The sequence below is a fragment of the Desmodus rotundus genome, chromosome 4 (assembly GCF_022682495.2).
Source record: "Desmodus rotundus isolate HL8 chromosome 4, HLdesRot8A.1, whole genome shotgun sequence".
Classification (NCBI taxonomy): domain Eukaryota; kingdom Metazoa; phylum Chordata; class Mammalia; order Chiroptera; family Phyllostomidae; genus Desmodus; species Desmodus rotundus.
In genome coordinates this window covers 103,917,639-103,936,666 of record NC_071390.1, presented here as the reverse complement: position 1 = coordinate 103,936,666, position 19,028 = coordinate 103,917,639, and the positions used below count along the sequence as shown (strand labels likewise).

The 19,028-nt window shown below is 38.4% G+C and overlaps 2 pseudogenes; both read right to left on the bottom strand.

Annotated features, from left to right (window-relative positions):
* Positions 1–553: 553 nt before the first annotated feature.
* The window catches only part of LOC128780759 (spermine synthase-like), a 36,141-nt pseudogene continuing 17,666 nt past the window's right edge, over positions 554–19,028 (bottom strand).
* LOC112321321 (small ubiquitin-related modifier 2 pseudogene) lies at positions 3,572–3,854 on the bottom strand (annotated as a pseudogene).

The window sequence follows — 19,028 nt, the reverse complement described above, 5'->3', positions numbered from 1 at the left end:
TAAATTATATACTCCAGCATAGTCTTTTGTTTTGTGTGTGTATATATATATACACACACATATATATATGTTTTCTCATTTGTAATTTTAATCAAAGCATTGCTAATTCATTTTTTAACTTTCATATAAGCACCAAATTTTAATCATCTAAGTCAATTAATTTTTTGGTAAAGAAACAACATCCAGAACTCCCTTGCAGAACAAAACAATGATGTTCATCCTTCCAAACACCCAAATTCAAAGTCTATGAAAGTAAAACCAAAAATAGCCCACATGGGGGGGGAAAGTAATGAAAATCACATTCTAGGGGTTCAGTGCCTTTAGCAGCCTTTGCTATGCTATCCAATCATCGTTCAGCTGACTTTCAAAAAATAACACCCTAGTTCATCAAACTAAGCCTATTAAATTTGCTATTGTAAATTTAAAATAATGATTAAAAAAGAAAATTTGGGAGGAATTCACAATCAATTGCCTGACTTGTTTTGATGTCATGTACAGCATATGATGGTCGGGAAGGCTATTTGTAAGCACACCTGGTTAGGGGATACTGATCTTAAGGTTTAGCTTTCTTCCAAACAGTGTAAAACACCCACAATTCCAAGTATGAAGGGACCCAGACGATCTCCTTTGAGAATGCCACAGGACAATACAGGTGCCCAAGCTGTTCTTCACAGAATGACAGGGTTTCTGTCAAATTGACACAGTCCCCTTGTGTAAAATATTTCCCATCCTGTTTCAGTACTTTCATGGAAAGGTCAAGAATCAGTCTGAGAAAATTCCATGTGGAATCTTCAGGAGATGTGGAGATTGGAACAGCTGTCAAATCATGAATCACATAATCAAACTCTGTCCCTTCTTTGGTGCACCTCTTCAGTACTAGAATACAGTCCTCTACTAGAACCTGATAACAGTCTCCTTTAAGATTGTCTAAGATGTCACCACACCTTTTCCGCATGTATTTCTTACATCCATCAATCATCATTTGGTCAATCTCTACCATAGTGACCATCTTTGGTTTCAATTTGACGATTTCACATAAAATGCCCCATCTCCACCTCCCAGAATCAGCAGGTCTTTGCCAGTGTAATCTTTGCCACTGCCCACGATGGCCTGGCAATGATTTGGCATATCACTCTCTGCCAGATTAACATCTCCACTAAGGATGAAAATATTTCCAAACTGCTTTGAGTGCAGAATTTTGATGTTCTGATAAGGTGAATCTTCATCCTACACCACTTCATCTATGTCGTATTCAACCAGGTGGCCACCAGCAGTGGGCTAGTACCTATATATGGCCCCTCCTTGAACTATGGGCGGTAACCGCTTCACCCGCCCAGTAATGTTCTGACTCAATTCTTCATTCTTTCTGCTACTTTGTTCAAGAGGTGTACAACTTCTTTGCCTTCCACATCACCATCATATATATATATATATATGTATATATATATACATATATATACATATGTATATACACATATATAAATATTATATATATTTATATATATATAAATTGATGATTATTGTTCTCAGTCTTGACTCCTTTCTTGGGCTTTTTCGTGGGCCATGGTGAGTGCTGGAGTCTCCTCAGCTGCCACTTCACAAAAGGTGTATATATATATATATATATATATATATATATATATATATATATATATAATGAAAGTGGGCAATTAAGAACTTGAAAATAAACTGGTCAAATATGCCTGATCTTTCTGTCAGGTGAAATTTGATTGTGATTGATATTGGGTAGGTTAGGCAATTGGTTCCCAAACAGAAAAGTTTTCTCTAGAAAATTGGCTAGAATATAAGATAAGTAAATACGATATATTCTCTGAAAGCGGATGCCGCTGCGCCCCTGCTTGTGTGTGGCCTTCGTTAATGCATCACGCACTGCATGGTTTAGTGCACTTTGTTGGGGATGAGGGTGAGAATCCTGCCAGGATGAAGAGAGGAGTACCTGAACTATTATTACTAATGTTAGCAGTTATAATTTCTCTATCTTAAAATATAAGTGTGCTCATTTACAGTATTTTTTGTCACCAAAAACAGCTTTGAACATATGATAACTTAACTGCAAAGGTATTTGGAGAGAATGAAAATAAAGTTATGACTGTTTACTTGTACTCCCTTGTTGAGAAAGAATGAGTAGGTGGATACTTTCTTGCCTGAGTTAGTAATTATAGAAATTGAACCTCATTATTCAATACCAAACACTGACTTTTTTGTCTAGACCAGCTGAGTTAGCATAATAATGTTGCTATTGCTATTCAGTGAAGCAATAGAACCTGAGTTGGAGTAGGGATAGGGGTGGGGTGGCAGAGAGCCAACATGGTTTTTCCCTCCCTGCCTCCTTAATTTCCAAGCGCATCCTGACCTCTTCACTGCTGTGACTCTTGCTGTCACCTTTGTAATCCTCTTCTGCAGTCGCTGTTTCACCTTGTTCCTTGAGGTTGGGATGGGTTCAGAACTGAGCGACACACAGGATTTTAAAAATGGCAATTACCCAGTTCACAGTAAGGGCTTGTGTGCGTCTCCCTCTCTTTCTTTTTCTTTTTTTAAACAAGAAGTTTATTTAAACAACAAGTTGCTTGACTTGAAGAGAAAACTATCTAGGATTCATCTCTTCTAGAGTAATTTGTCCCCACTTAAAGACAGATTGCTGCACGTGTAACAGTTACATACAAAAAAGTTATAAAATTGTCCTTGCTTGCGATGCATACTTTCCTCGTCTCGACTCATCCTACATTTGAGAAATGAGCCAAGAAAACAAAGTCTCTTGTGATTTTAGGGTCTGGGTTGTTTCGCTATTCCTCAATATTCTATTCACAGGACATGATACTAGTCTTTTGGACTAGGTTTTTTTAATTGAAAGAAATGACCATAATTTCCAGATGACCTTGGTTTTACAATGATAAATGAAAAACATTAAAATTCTCCAAACAAACAAGATATTCAAGGATTCATTTATTTTTTTGAAATTTCTTTTTTAAATCTTTATTGTATTTGTTTCCATTTTCCTTTAGTCCCCTTGTACCCCCCACCCCCTAGCAATCACCACACTGTTGTCCATGTCCATGAGTCCTTTTTCCTTTTGTGCAAGGATTTTTATGTTGTTGTTTTTTGTTAAACAGTGAGATCAAAATAATTTACCGAAATATAAAGATAAGAGCTGAATGACCATTCCACTAATGGAGAAAGGGGGTATTTTCACAGGACCAGTATTTTTCTCCATTCTGTCTCCATGGGATGTCCATCAAAACATACCAGTGGCCATTTAGTTAAAAAATGCAAATGCTTGTGCACATACATCAGTTACTTCATGTACAATAAAGGGATGGGGAAAGGGCAAATGAGAGATGGAGAAAACTATACTCTAGTCATCAGGATGCAGTGGAACCAAACTGCAGGGTCTTTTTCTTTTAAATTTATTTATTTATTTATTTATTCATTCATTCATTTATTTATTTATTTATAAATTGTTGTTCAAATACAATGCAGTTTTCTAATTGAGAATGTTTTCTTGGTCTGGAGGAGCAGGCAGAGTTCTGAAGTAAAGTAGCAGGTTCCCTTTTTAGTAGACGCTTCCCGACTGCTGCTGGAACACAGCAATTGTATCTTTATCCTCCATGTCCAACCATGCAGGTGTGTCTGTTTCACTGATTGGCTGCCCATCAGATCAGAATCTGATGTGCCTCATTGCCAAACACTCTTGTTTACAATGGGCTTTCGTTAGTTTACTAAGTGGTATATGTCTTTTAACCTTAAACTGTACCACAGGACCATCCTGCCCTGCCACCTTCACATTGACGATTGTCCTCAGTCTTGACTCCGTTCTTGGGCTTTTTGTGGGCCATGGCGAGTGCTAGTCTCCTCAGCTGCCACTTCGCAAACGGTCTGCACTGAACATGCAAACAAGCAGCACCAGGAGCAGCAGCAGAAGGAGGCAGCAGTGGGTGGAGGAGGGCCTTTATCTCTTTCTTACCTCCTTGCTAGCTGCGTTTAAACTTAGGTCCGTTATTCTACCTCAGTTTGCTTTTCTGTTTTCTGAAAAGGAGCATAATATGTGCTTGCTAGTAAAACAGAAAGTACTAAATTCTATATCTAGGTTTCAGTTAACTTTTCCCCCTGTTGTTCCACTCAGATTTGAGTTGCCATAGTGCCTGAGACCAAGGCATATCTTCAGGGGAATCTGAGGTTTCATATGGTCAAGATACAGAGTGTAGGCAGATGGAAGCCAGTATTTCTTTAAGATGAGGTCTTCTGGGATACACTTATGTTTTTCTGTGAATTTTTCTCCTGGAAAGAGTTGCCTGCATCTTTCATTTTATTTTTAGACTCATATTCTTGGTAGAATTTTATCTGTCTACTCTGTAGCCAAATGGGGAGAATCTGCTTGTGATGCATACTTTCCTCGTCTCGACTCATCCTACATTTGAGAAATGAGCCAAGAAAACAAAGTCTCTTGTGATTTTAGGGTCTGGGTTGTTTTGCTATTCCTCAATATTCTATTCACAGGATATGATATGAATCTTTTGGACTAGGTTTTTTTAATTGAAAGAAATGACCATATTTTCCTAATGACCTAATACCAAGAAAGGTAAAGATATAGTGGGAAGAAAGAAGAACAGATGGAAAGGGGAATGGAACTCTCACTTAAGTGAAATTTTCAATACCTGCAACAGTGTGGGCTTGAGTTTGCTCTGTGTTGGATTGAAATGAGGAGGTTCATGATGAGGATGAGACATGTAACCACTTACAGAGTTCTTGCCACCAGCGAGTCCTGTGGCAATGATTGGAGTCTTTAATTAGGAAAGCAATCAAGACTACAGGATTAGACCTTCCACTTTAGAAAAGAAGAGACCTGGTTTCATTTACCACAAGCTCAGCTTTCAGATGATCATTTTGCTGTGGTTTTTAGAGAAGACCACCTCGGGAGAAAGACATGTAAATCACATTTCACTGCTAGTTAAACGAGTCAGTGAAAGTTGCAGGGGCAAACCTGCTCCAGAGCAAAGCCCTGCAGTAATTACCAACTGTCTCCTGTAAGGAGATGGTGACACATACGGTGAGTATGAGCCCTGGCTCGCTCTTTGGAGCGAAAGAACATCCATTTGAAAAACCGGTTCTCTTATGCTGGTGTCAGAAAGAGGGCTTTCTAACAGAGGAATTTGACGTACTAGACAAAAGGCTTGGCTAAGTAATCAAATACTCATGCAGGTGCTTTAGTTTTCCCCGCAGCACTTGTTCATACCAGATGAATTATGATTGGGCCTAATGTTCTCCTTGAGTTAAGATCTCTTCATGTACACATTTTTCAATGATGACAAATTTAAGTAGATACTGTCTCCATGGAATGCAAGCATTTGTTTAATTTGGAGGATGAGCAGTTTCTTTCCTATTTGATCAAGCAGGTAATGAACATTCTTTACGGTATCACATCCTCATGGAAGCTTATCTGTGGGCTTGCTGAGTGTACCATTGGCAACTGCACTGTTTGACTTAACTGCTAGGCTGTGGAGCAAGTGATGATTCCTTTAATCTCTCCCTGTTCTCCTTAACAACATTCTACCTGTGCTGGTGCTGGGCACCGTGTTCCTTGCTCTGGTCCAAGGCCCAGTTTTATTGGATTGATCAAAAAGTTCATTTGCATTTTTCTGTAAGATGGCTCTAGTAGTGCATAGTTGTCTTTAACTTCATTGGAAACAATTTTGTCAGGTTGTATTGTGACAGCTGTCATATCAGCATACATTAAAAATAAACTTCAAAATTGGTGAATTTTTGTGTAGCCATTTTAATACTGAAGATGGAAGAAAATATGTAACATTTTCAGTATATTATGCTTTATTATTTCAAGAAATGTAAAAACACAACTGAAATGCAAAAAAATAAACAGTTTGTGCAGTGTATGGAGAAGGTGTTGTGACCGATTGAACGTGTCAAAAGTGGTTTGCGAAGTTTCGTGCTGGAGATTTCTCACTGGATGATGCTCCATGGTCGGGTAGACCAGCTGAAGTGGATAGTGACCAAATCCAGATATCAACTGAGAACAATCAATTTTATACCATGTGGGAGATAGCTGACATACTCAAATCAACATCTAAATCAATAAAGTTACTAGTGAAAATGAAAAATGTATCTTTTAGTTTACTATAAAAGCTAAATGAACATTTTGGCCAAACCAATAATTAGTGTTCTCTTTATTGCAAAAACCAGAAACCTGTTCAAACTAGCTTAAGTAATAAAAAGGCTTGCTGAGAGAATAAAATGACTTCTCTTAGAAATAAAGTATAGAAACTACAGTCCAACTCAAAGGAACCACAAAACTGTCATTTTAGTTACTCCTGTTGTTCATCTTCATGAGGGTGTCCGTCCTCTCTATGTGAATTTTCTCTGCAGACTGTCTTTCTGTATGTACTCATTAGCATGTGTAAAATATCCCTGATGCCATGTTATCAGCTGAGCACCTAGTGCCATACAATTATTATTTATTTTAGATCAAATAAGAGAAGAAAGGAGCAAGGAAGGTCAAGAGAGAGGGAGTGAGGGAGAGAGACAGAGGGAGAGAAGGATCTGATAGGTTGCTAGTTAGACAACACCTTCCTTTATTTATCAGTTAGGTTAGGCTAGAACAAATAAGCTAAAAAACTCTACAGCAAGTTTTACTTCTTGCTCACACTGCATGTCAATTATGGGTCATCAGAGGGCTCCGTACATTGTAGTCACTCAGGGACGTGGGCTGAGAGAGTGGCCCCCATTTTGAACATTGCTGGTCACTCTGCCAGATGGAAAAGAGAGCTTTGGATCATCTTTCTTTTCAATTAAATACTTGGCCCAGATAATGCCCACAATTTCCTACTTACAACACGTGGTCCAAAAATAATTTAAAGCCCTCTCTCACAACCATGTGCTTAGAAGGGGCCTAAATGGGGATTATTTGGTAAATAGCACCAAATGGTGCCACACCTTAGAACAAGGGTCTTATTCTTGTCTAATTCTTGGCATTAATGTAGCCATAAAATATTTAGCATTTTTTTTCTCCACCAGTGTTCCTTATTTGTGAAAGAGCTTGATAGAAACAGTGTGTGCAAGATTGCACCTGATTACAGTTTAAGCTATTTTAGAGATAGAGGTAATAAAGACAATTGTTATGCATCTGTCACATGCCTGACTGTTGACATAAATTATCTCTAATTGTTACAAGAATCTTTTGAGGTGTGTAATATTAGCACAATACTGACAAATATTAAGGTCATTCTTTTTTGCTAATGATTAATTTGGAAAATAAAATGTCTCTGAAATTGCAGCAGAAACTTCTCCCATTTCTTTTTGTGAATCTCTTGCCTTAGAAATTTATTAGAATATAGTTGAAACAAGTGCCAGGACTTAAAAGAATCCTAAGAAAGGCTGTTGATAATTCTAATACTCCATAAAGTTTTCATAAAGGTAGATCTATTTTGTCTTGTATACTTTTGGACATTCTCTATGTTGTTAACCTATAGTTGGCAAAGCTATTTGTAACTAGGAAAGAAACATACATTTTTAAAAATACATTCTTGGGCATTTCTAATAAGTAGCAAAAGAATAGGAACACTTACGTTGTCTTTCTAGTCTTCCCACCTGGACACTGGCAGAGGCGACTATTCCATCCCTTTGCTTGTGACTAGCTGCTCCTCTGCCTCCGATCACCTTGACCCTGGCCCCTCCTCGTTAGCTTATCCCTTTGGGAGCACATTAAAAGCCCTTGACCACCAATGTACACCAAGTCTTCAAAGAGCTGTGGAGACTTCATTGATTTTTTCATTCAGTTTTCTGTACAAACAATAAGTAAACAGGTGCTTAACCCTTTTCATGTATAAGGAAGGGCCAAAGTCTTATGTGAAAGTTGATTGGTTGAAACTATCAATATTCCAGAGTGTATCTGATTTGAGGCACAATTAAAACACTCTAGCCAGAGATAGAAACTGTCTCAGTGGTATTACACATTTTCATATTTTACATTGTTTCTAGGCAATGACTCTTGGGCCTTTCCTTTTCTTGTGGATTAAAGGTCTTGTATTAGACCTACATGTATTCTGATTACTCTGCAGTGTCCAACTGGTCTTTTTACTCTTGTAAAGTGTAACCATGTACTTAATATTGATTCCTTAATTTTTAATTTAAATTTCAATCTCTCTTAAAGCAGTATGTATGTATATATAATTATCACATTTTGCATATATATGTATGTATATATAGTTTAATATTTGAAACAATACTATTGAGCTTATAATAACCAAAATTTCTGACTAGCTTCTACTCCACTCTTCCCCAATTCCCACTCTTCAAGGGCATCACTTCTAATTTTTTTAGCAAATTGTTTTGCTATTTACTTCTGTATTCGAAAACAACATCCTTAGACTTCTATCCCTTGCTATTTTAGAGGGACTATTGCAGAAGATGTGAATTTATCTTGTTTAACCTGCAACATCCTCTTATTCTCTGTCCACCTACCCACTGTTTTCACTCACCTCCCAATATAGGTTTTGGGTAAAGTAATGTCCAGTGTTACAACTAAGTAAATATTTTTCACAGCTGAGCCATGTTTTTTAATCTAATCACATCATTTCTTGGACTTAATAATTGCCTCTTTTTCTCTTGATTTTTAGAGACTTTTGCTAATTTAGTCTCCAATTTTCTGAGAATTATAAATGTCCTTTCAATTTAGTCTATTAGATGTTTCCTTTCTGTTTTGCCCCCTCCCTCTCACCTTCCTTCCTCCTTTCCTCCCTCCCTCCCTTCCTTCCTTCCGTTTTCCTTTCTTTCTTTTTGGGTACATCTGTTTTGGAGCCTTCTGTCCTCTTGTCAACACCCTTAGAGAGGTCTTTGTTCTTCTCCCACGTTGGGTCTCCTATTTTCCTGGGCCATGTCTTTTTCTTGATTTCTACCCTCATTTGCTCTTTCTCTCTGTAAACTTTTATGCCATCACATTTTACTTTTGCGGTCCTGTTTTCATCTCCACAGCTCTTTTGGTCTTAGAATTTTTTTTGTTGTAGTATCCATTTATTGTTTCACAGACTCAGTATCTTTTTATGTCTCTCTGAAATATTTATCCCAGTTTAAATGTTTATATATTTAAATGACCATGTTTTAAATGTTCATGCATTTATTATTTGTAATAGGCAATACATGCACATGGTAAAGCACTCAAACAATAAAATAAAAGACATTCAGGGGAAAGTGAGCCTTCCTTCCTCACTTGACACCTGCCATGCAATTTCCCAACATCAAGGTCTTCTCTTTTACGCAGGTAAGTACCCTCTGTAAGAATCCTAGTCTCTGGCTGGGAGTTGTGTAAACCTGGCTGCCAGGGTCTAGGACCCAAGTGGGCAAAGGGGCTAAAGGTAGGACAGCTGTTATTAAATTCCCTCTTTTCACTGTGGCATCTCACTCTCGCTCTTAGCTGGGTTATCTTAAAAGCCTCTCTAGGAGGGCTATTACTCCAATCTTCTCCTGGGACAGGGAGAAGTCACATGACTGGGGGAGCATATATGAAGGGAATCTGCAGGTCTGGCCTTTTCTTATGGAGACTTTTAATACAACTATTTTTCACCCCTACATTTCACCTGACAATTTAGAGGGACTTGGATCTTTCAATTTCTGAGTCTTTCTGAAGTTATGTATGTAGTCTGCTGCATAGTCATTTCAGGTGTTTGGGTCCAGTTTTACTTTTAGGTATTAAATGACCCAGTAGAATCCAAAGAAAAACCTTTCTCAGTCTCATCCAAATCAAAGCTTCTCCCCTTTCCCTGTTCAGTGGCTCACTGGCCAGCAGTAGGCTAGGGGGATTTAGTGAAATGTTGTTCTATTCTTCTTGCTCCTGACTCTTGCTTCAGGTTTCTTTAAGGTAGGGGAAGAAGGAGAGAGGAGTAGAGGATGAGAGAAAAAGCCCTTTTAATATGAAATGGCTGTTAGTTTTATCTTGGCTCTCCTGCACTTGTCATGGTAGGAGTCCAAGGGCTTGCTCTGTCTTGGGAAACACTTTTATGGCTGCTTTGGTGCTCCCTTTGCAGAGAGTTTGACACTACATCATTGCTCTTTTGTGCCTGCCTCCTCATCTCTCCAGCCCCGTCCTGTGGTCTACCCACAGAGCCTCTATGTGCTGGAAAGTAGCCATCTTGGGCAATGTTTTCCTACTTGCTTCATGCTCATTTCTCTTCCTCAATGTCAACCTAATCCATGGGAACTTGGCATGATCCCACCCATTTCCTCTTTCATCACCCAGCTATTGTGGATGTTCTGGCCAGCAGTCTGTCTTCATTTCTCCAAATGAGGTCAGATATTAGGATCTATGCCCCAGACTCTTGAGGACAAAGGCTCGTACTTTAGAATAGGGTTGACCTATGAGCTTTTGGTTTTTCAGCAAGAAGACTGCCAGGGATTCTGTCGTTCTGGAGAGCATCTTTTCAATCTTTCTGAGTAGTTCTCTTGAGGACCCCTATTTAGCTTGAGAAGAGGGGATTTATGCACAAATGCATTAAAAGTCTTCACCTGGGGAACTCTCACTGCTTCTCTTATTTAGACCACTAGGGATGAACATGGCTAGACTGGTTCGATAAGTTGCCAACAAATTCTGTTTGGCTGTATCTATGCTTTTGTTTTTCCTTTATATATTGTTTCAGTATAAGATCTGTTCTTTGTCCTTTTCTATCCTGTGTTGTACTCACAAGAGGTTATTTCCTACAGATTCTGTCACCTTGGTTTTTTGCAGCTGATAGCTAACCTCCAGCTGGATTTGGGCAATAGGAGATCAATGGGAAGATGAGAGGAGAGACAGACTATTTACTTCCTCTCCCTCCTATTCTATCTCCTAGGGCTGCAGCTCCTACTACATGGTCTGTCCTCCACAGTGTCCAATCTTCCTGGGCTCCTGGAGCACTCTTTCCTCCCCTCTCCTGTTAACACTCCTGGTGGTTGGTGTCTCATGGTTGAAGTCTTTGAATGGCTTTATTAGAGTCTCTTCATTTGATAATTTGGAGTGACTCTATTTCCTGCCAGGATACTGAAGGACACAGTAGGAGGTCTTAGTGTTATGGGAAATAGTACCAATGTCTCAGAATTTAAAATAAGACTTTGTCACTAATTGAGAATGAACTGCATTGCAGGAAGAGGGAATGGCAATACTCAACAGCTGGGTTTTGGGAGCCACTGAACTCTTGTTCCATAAGATATCAAAAGATTTTTCTAATACACATAAGCAGCCTAAGTCCCACTTCAAGCATTATGTTTCTGAGGGTGAGGCAGAGTGTAATAACAAATTAAAACCTCACAGTGTTTTTTAAGTAAACTTTTTAGTAGCTATCATTTGTTGAGATGATTTTTTTTCTTTCTTGACCTATCATATTAAGGAAGAGTTGGAATCTTCACAGCTCTGACCCATTTTCTCAGGTTTCAGGAAAGGAGAAGACTCATCCAACCTTTTGTTTCACACGCAAAACTCTTGTTCCATGCATTTTTTGGAAATTATTCTGGATTACATTCTGTCTGCTCCTGAGAATGTCCCTACTGCTTTGGATATTTGCATAATGGAAAAGAAAAAAAATTAATCTAGTATATCATCCTTGGGGCAGGGAAGGTGGGGAGGAGAAGCAGGCCCAGCCACCTGTTAAATGGTTTGTGCAGCAGCAAGTCTGTGAGGCTCCTGGTGAGTCTGGAGAAAAATGGAGTGTATGAGGGAGCTGATCTCTTATTGCCCCCAAAGGACGGAGCAGTAATGACTTCAACAGGTGTTCAGAAGCTTTTGCCGAAAGGAAAAATAATTAGATGCTGCGGGGTAAAATTTCAGAAGTTATATACAAATCATCTTGTCTATTTGATGGATGTTATGAGCATATGCTCTTGGAGAAATAGGTTTATTTTCAAAAGACTGAATTAATCATAAAGTTGTGATACCACCTGGCATGCTTAATTTATCTAAAAAATATGAATTCATCAGTTGTAAAGGAAATAAATGTGTTTATATATGTTTAATAATGACCTTCATTAGATTAAAAAGTAAGTGAATGTATATCAACTACAAATAAATATATTTTACTATTGAATTTGGTGGGAGAAAACAATTCTCTGTTATTGATGTCTCTTAGACTGTTAACTTATTGAAAGGAAATGCTGTGTTTCATCTTTGATCTGCCTGTGCACCTAGCAGGTAGGAAGTACTCACAACTATTTATTAGTTAAATTTTTTATGCAGTCTGATAGCTATTTTCCATCACTCATCCCATAAACACAGCTTCTCTTTAAGGAGCTACTAAAATAGCTGGGCTGAGGAAAGGACTAAATTTTGTAAAAATTTGCTTGAGGGCACATTATTTGAATAGCTTTTTTTAGCTGGCTACTTCAAAGATCTATAAATATGTCAAGGTACTTTATTTATTGTCAAGTTACTTTATTTAAAAGACTCTTGGCAAGTAATTAATGAAGTTAATAGTTTGGTAATTATGGGATGCTTGTGGTTAGTAGATATTTTATGATTCAGCCTAATACATGGAGTTTGTGAAACTTCTTGATATCCATTTGCTCAGTGTCTTTTGTTTATTCAAAATGTACATTTATTAGGAACTGATTATGTGCTAGGCACACTTTGACTGTATGTTTAGAAATGAAGGCCAAGCACACAGATTTATGTTTTCATGGAGCTTAGTATTGTGTGTGGATGTGTGTATGTATAAAGTATGGGGGGGAATGCAGGTCAATAAAATACACATGGAATCACAGTGTGATGTGATGACAAGAGCACGGGGAAGAGCAGGATTGCCAGGTAGCAACCCCACCCGCCAGTGTCAGAGAAGGCTGACTTCTAGGAGAAGCTATGCTCTAGTGGAGAGTGGGGGATGGGTGGGAGCAGTCAGGCAATGGGGGCATGGAAGAGGCAGGGACCAACTATGGAGGAGGCAGGAACTATTGTCCAGGTAGAGGCAGTCATACACACAAGATGGGGACCTCAGGGTATCTGAAACACAGTGCACAGCGAAGTAAGAAATGCTGCTTTCTCTCTTCCTAAAATTTCCACTCTCATTTACGATACTGGCAATAATTTTCACAGTGAAAATGACAACAATCATGGTGACTTTTAGAACTGACAGCATTTTCTGAATACTGATTATGTGCTGGGTGCTGTGCTAAGTACATTATATGAATTATTTATCCTCACTATAACCATAGGAGGCAGGTGCTGATGTTGCCATCTCAAAGATAGGGAGGTTCAGGATCAGAGAGCTAGGAAAGAGGTTTAACCTGCTGACAAATTGTCGATCCTGGACCTAGGAGGTCTCTCTCACTCTAAAGATCATTCTTTTAGTCACCAAGCTTAAGGTCTGTTTGGGTCTGAAAATTAAGAAGGCAACTTCAAGCAGAAAATTCTCTCTCAGTTAACAGTTTATGCTTGAATAATTTTAATTTGAAAAGTCAGGCCCTGGCTGGTGTGCCTCAGTGATTGAGTACTGGCCTGAGAACCAAAGGGCCGCTGGTTCGATTCCCAGTCAGGGCACATGCCTGGGCTGTGGGCCGGGATCCCGGTTGGGGGTGCATGAGAGGCAGCCATACATTGTTTCTCTCCCTCTCTCTAAAAATAAATAAATAAAATCTTTAAGAAAATCAGAAAATAGATTATTTTTTAATGTTCTTTCCTTTTAGTGTGGCAATTCTATCATATTATAACTAATAAGTAGATTTGACTTCAAATACTATATATAAAAATGTTAAATAATACAAAACATGGCATGGATACAATACATAGTTTTGAAGTCTGTGGAAAAAGAAACAAGCTGTATAAATCAAGTAGAAATAATTATTGCTATATTTTACAGCTAAGGAAAAACTAATATATTGTCTTGAGTTTTTTAGAGAAGGCTCTCTGAACTGCACTTATTTGAAAGGAGCCCAATACTAAAAGGCCACACATGGCGTTATTTTTAACATTACAGGCAAACCTTGACTTCTGTGTGTTTGACATCTCAAATCCCCTGTAAGTTCCTCACTGTGATCCAGCTTGGTCTGTTTACTGAATCTAAATCTCTGGAAAATTTGTTCCTGCGGAAGATCTAGAAAAGATGATTTATTTTGATGCTGAACATTTGTCGTTTACTCCCGCCTTCCCTTCCCAGGCCCTCACCGAGTCTCCAGCATCAGTATCAGAACCATTGGGACTGTCCTTTCTCCTCTGGTTGTCTGTTCACTTTCTCTCTGTCCTTTCCGTTAACCCCTTCATCTCTATCAATAATTCCGGTTTATTGTTTGTCTATATATATATATCTATCTATATCTATCTATCTATATATATATATCTGGCATCTATCTTTCCAATTCTATCTCCTTTTACCTTATTTTCCTCTTGTCTCCCCTTCATTTAAACTTTATATTTTAAGCTTCACAAATTTGAAAGTAATGATGTATATAGATTTTAAGTCTGGTGGTATCTAATCCCTTGCCTTTTTCCCTTTTAACCTTTACATAGTGTAAGTTGAACTGACTCACAACTCTGTCCTCCTCTCTCTTGTCCCCTCCCCAGCTATACTATTTCTTGCATGGTTATACTGCTTCAGAGAGTCACTCAGAAGATTTGACTGGTAGTCTTTTGTTCCTTAGCACCTAAGGGAAAGTATTTAAATTTTATGTGGTGCGAGGTCTTACTTTGGATGCTATGCATCTCCTTTGGGAAAGTGGACACTGATCTTCAAGCTCTGCAGTGCTAAAGGTTCCTTCCTTATCTCTCTTAACTTTGTAGAGCTCAAACAAATCTGCCAGTGTAAAGATGCAGTTAATGAAAATGATATGCAATATTCCTATGTTGAAACATTAAATGTTTCCTTTATAACAATCTATGCTTATTAAAATTGTAAAAAGGAAAAAGAAAAATTTTCTATAGTCCCCAGTGCAACCATTGTTAATATAATTTTGGTGTTTATTTTATTTTTTATTTGTTTCAGATTAAAAAAAAATCCATCCTTTTCTTTTTTGTGATTTATGACTATTATATGATTGTAAATATTTTGTACACAATTTAGTATCTTTTTTTCTATTAGGATAATGGCTAAGTTCTTCCATAGTCTCAGGAATCATAATAAACAAAACTGTATACCTGCATATTTCTTGGTGTGCCTAAAATATAATTTATTCAATCATTTGCCAATTGTTGGACACTCCCAATTTTTAATATGTGAGATTTCCCTCTCTTAGTGCTCAACTTGACCAACTTTATTTTATCCTTCAGTGAATTTCCATGGGAACCTCAGTTATTGCATGAGTCCTATGTGAACTCTATGTGATGACTCAGGGAGTACAGGAATGAAACACTAAAAACTGTCTCCAGGTTATTATGACCTTCTTTCCACCAATCTCTGTTATGACATGGTACCCAGGAACAAAATGAGAAAGCCTGAGATTAACTATGATGAGAAATAATGAAGTAAGGCAATTAACAACATTTCTGGAAATAAAAAATACAGACCAACAGACATAAATCTCAGGGAAAAATCATTGATATCCCACTCTACATGAATAAGGAATGTTATATTGGTACCAGGAGAGTAAGTTTTTTGTACAGATGTTTGTTGAAAGGACAGAGTAGAATAAATCATTAGAAGGAGTCTGATTTTATGTATATGTGAGTTAAGACAACAAGTAACAGAAAACAAAATTAAATTAGCTTGAACAAATAAATAAATATTGCTTTCTGCTATGACAAAAATTTAGAGGAGGCAAGCTTCAGGCTGGCTTTATCCAGTAGCTCTGGCTGGTTCTCTCAGTTTGTTCAGCTGTACCCTCCTCTGTGTATTGGTTTCATTTTCACATTGGCTTCCTTCATGGTGGCAAAATGACGAGTTATTTTAAGCTTCACAGTTCTGTTTCATGACTTTCAGAAGAAGTGAGACCTTTTTTTCCAGTGGCTTTTTATTGGAAGTGAGAAAATTATTTCCCAGGACTTCTATTTAAATTTTACTTTACATTTCATTGGTCTAAATTAGATCATATGTCCATTCTTGAATTAATTCTTGTGGCCAGGGAAATATCCTGTGCTGCTTGGCTTATTTCTGTATTCCTGACACGCTCACTGTGGCGTACCTGTTGGGATTTCTTTCATACCGATCAGGTTTGCTCCTGGGCCTCCAGATGTGGTTCATGCCCCTTTATGCATATGGGTTGTGCGGAGGATGAGATGTATGCATGAAGGAAAATTGGAGCAAAATTAGGAAAAGGAAAAATGGGAATGGATGCTGCACAAATTTAATTCATGATAACTGCCAATCTTGAGCTTGTGCTTAGTTTATGGCTAGCTCACTTGAAAAATTCTAAAAACTTAAAAAATGTTCACATAAAGGGAATAGATAATGTGGTATAAAATATAATTATGATAAATTGGGTGTTATTAAATTTTGGAGGTATGGTATGTGGTTCTGGAAACATGTTTCCTGGATTTTCAAATCTCACCTCTTCTGTTTACTAGCCTTGTGATCTTGAAAAAATTACTAAATTTCCCTGTACTTTAGTTTTCTTATATGTCAAAAAAGATCCTGAAATACCTACTACATAGGGTTGTTGTGAGGACTGAACTATTTAATACACATAGATGTTATAACTGAGCCTGGTTCACCACAGTGCTTGATAAATATGTACTTTTTAAATTATAAAAATAATATATTTTGACTATTTTTATCTACTCTGCTAAGGTGGATGAACCTCAATCCAAAATTTGGTTCTGATATCCAGATAGGTGGAGAACTGCCCCTCTGGCCAAGATTGAGGTATAGATAGAAACACTTCCTTCCTCACACAACCAAAAGAAGAACAACAACAAATGTTAAAACAAAAAACAACCAGAACTGCTGTAAAATCAATCTGCATGGAACTCCGACAACCAGGGAGTTAAAGAAACATTCATCCAGACTGGTAGGAAGGGCAGAGATGGGCAGCCGGGTAGAGAGGACACATGGCAAGGCACCAGACTGCATGGGGAGGTTAGGCTGGCAGTCCCACATTCATGCAATGAACTTGGAGGAAAAACTGGGGAGCGAGACAGACCGCGCAACCCAGGGTTTCAGCGCAGGAAACTAAAGACTCGAAACTTCTGTCTGTAAAATCCTGTGGGGGTTGTGAAGGTGGGAAAAACTCCCAGTCTCACAGGAGAGTCTGTTGGAGAGGCCCACAGGGTCTAGAATATACACAAAACCACACCTGGGAATCAGTGCCAGAAGGGCCCAATCTGCTTGTGGGGAGCGAGGGAAGTGATGGAAAGTGGGGCAAGAGCTGAGCAAGTGGCATTGTTCCCTCTTGTGCCCCTGCCCCACATACAGCACCACAAAGCAGCAAAGAGGGTTTCCCTGCCCTGGCGAATACCTAAGGTTCTGCCCCCTACAACGTAACAGGTGTGCAGAGACAAAGAAATATGGCACAAATGAAAGAACAGATCAAAACTCCAGAAAAAGAACCGAGTGACAAGGAGACAGACAACCTATCAGACGCACAGTTCAAAACACTGGTAATCAGGATGCTCACAGAAGAGACTAACTTTGGTTGCAAAGTGAAGGAAGAAATGAAGGCTATACAAAATGAAATACAGGAAAATATACAGGGAACCAACAGTGAAGGGAAGGAAACTGAGACTCAAATCAACAATTTGGAACAGAAGGAAGAAATAAACATTCAATTGGAACAGAATGAAGAAATAAGAATTCAAAAAAATGAGGAGAGGCTGAGGAACATCTGGGACAACTTTAAATGCTCCAACATCTGAATCATAGAGGTGCCAGAAGGAGACAAAGAAGGGCAAGAAATTGAAAACTTACTTGAACAAATAATGAAGTAAAGTTTCCCCACTCTGGCAAAGGAAATAAACTTCCAGGAAGTCCAGGAAGCTCAGAGAGTCCAAAAGAAGTTGGACCCAAGGAAGCACTTACCAAGGCACATCATAATTAAGTTACCCAAGATGAAAGATAAGGAGGGAATCTTAAAAACAGCAAGGGGAAAGGAGACAGTTACCTACAAAGGAGTTCCCATTAGACTATCAGCTGATTTCTCAAAAGAAACCTTACAGGTAAAAAGGGACTGGCAAGAAGTAGTTAAAGTCATGAAAGGCAAGGACCTACATCCACGACTAGATGATAGCTCTGGCCAAGCTATCATTTAGAATGGAAGGGCAGATAAAATGCTTCCCAGATAAGGTCAAGTTCAAAGAGTTCATCATCACCAAGCCCTTATTATATGAAATGTTAAAAGGACATTAAATATTCAAGGGACATTTCTTATAAGAAATAGAAGATCAAAAACAATGAACAATAAAATGACAACAAACTCATAACCATCAACAACTGAACCTAAAAAACAAAAATGAAAACAAAAACTAAGCAACTGGAACAGGAACAGAATCATAGAAGTGGAGATCACATGGAGGGTTATCAGTGGGTAGGGGGAGGAGGAGAATGGGGGGAAAAGGTACAGGGAATAAGAAGCACACCATATTTTTTGGACTATAAGACACACTTTCCCCCCCTCAAATTTGGGAGGAAAATGGGGGTGCATCTTGTAGTCTGAATGTAGCTTACCTGGCTCTCTGGGGGTGGGGGCTGGTGGTGCAGAGGGTTTTTCCCCTATTTTCCTCCTCTAAAACCTAGGTGTGTCTTATGGTCCGGTGAGTCTTATAGTCCAAAAAATACAGTAATTGGCAGGCATAAAATAGACAGGGGAGGTTAAGAATAGTATAGGAAATGGAGAAGCCAAAGAGCTTACATGTATAATCCATGGACATGAACTAAGGTGGGGGAATGCTGGTGGGAGATGGGGATTGTGCAGGGCAGAGGGGAATGAAGGGGAGAAAAAAAGTTAGGACAACTGTAATAGCATAATCAATAAAATATACCTTAAAAATTAAAAAAAATAGACATGATGCCACACATATACCAAAAGGGCATGAAAGAGTTCACTAGTCACATAATGAGCTTTCTGTGAAGAGCAGGGTAGTCTCCTAAGCACGTACAGATGTAACTTGAAAAAATAGGAAA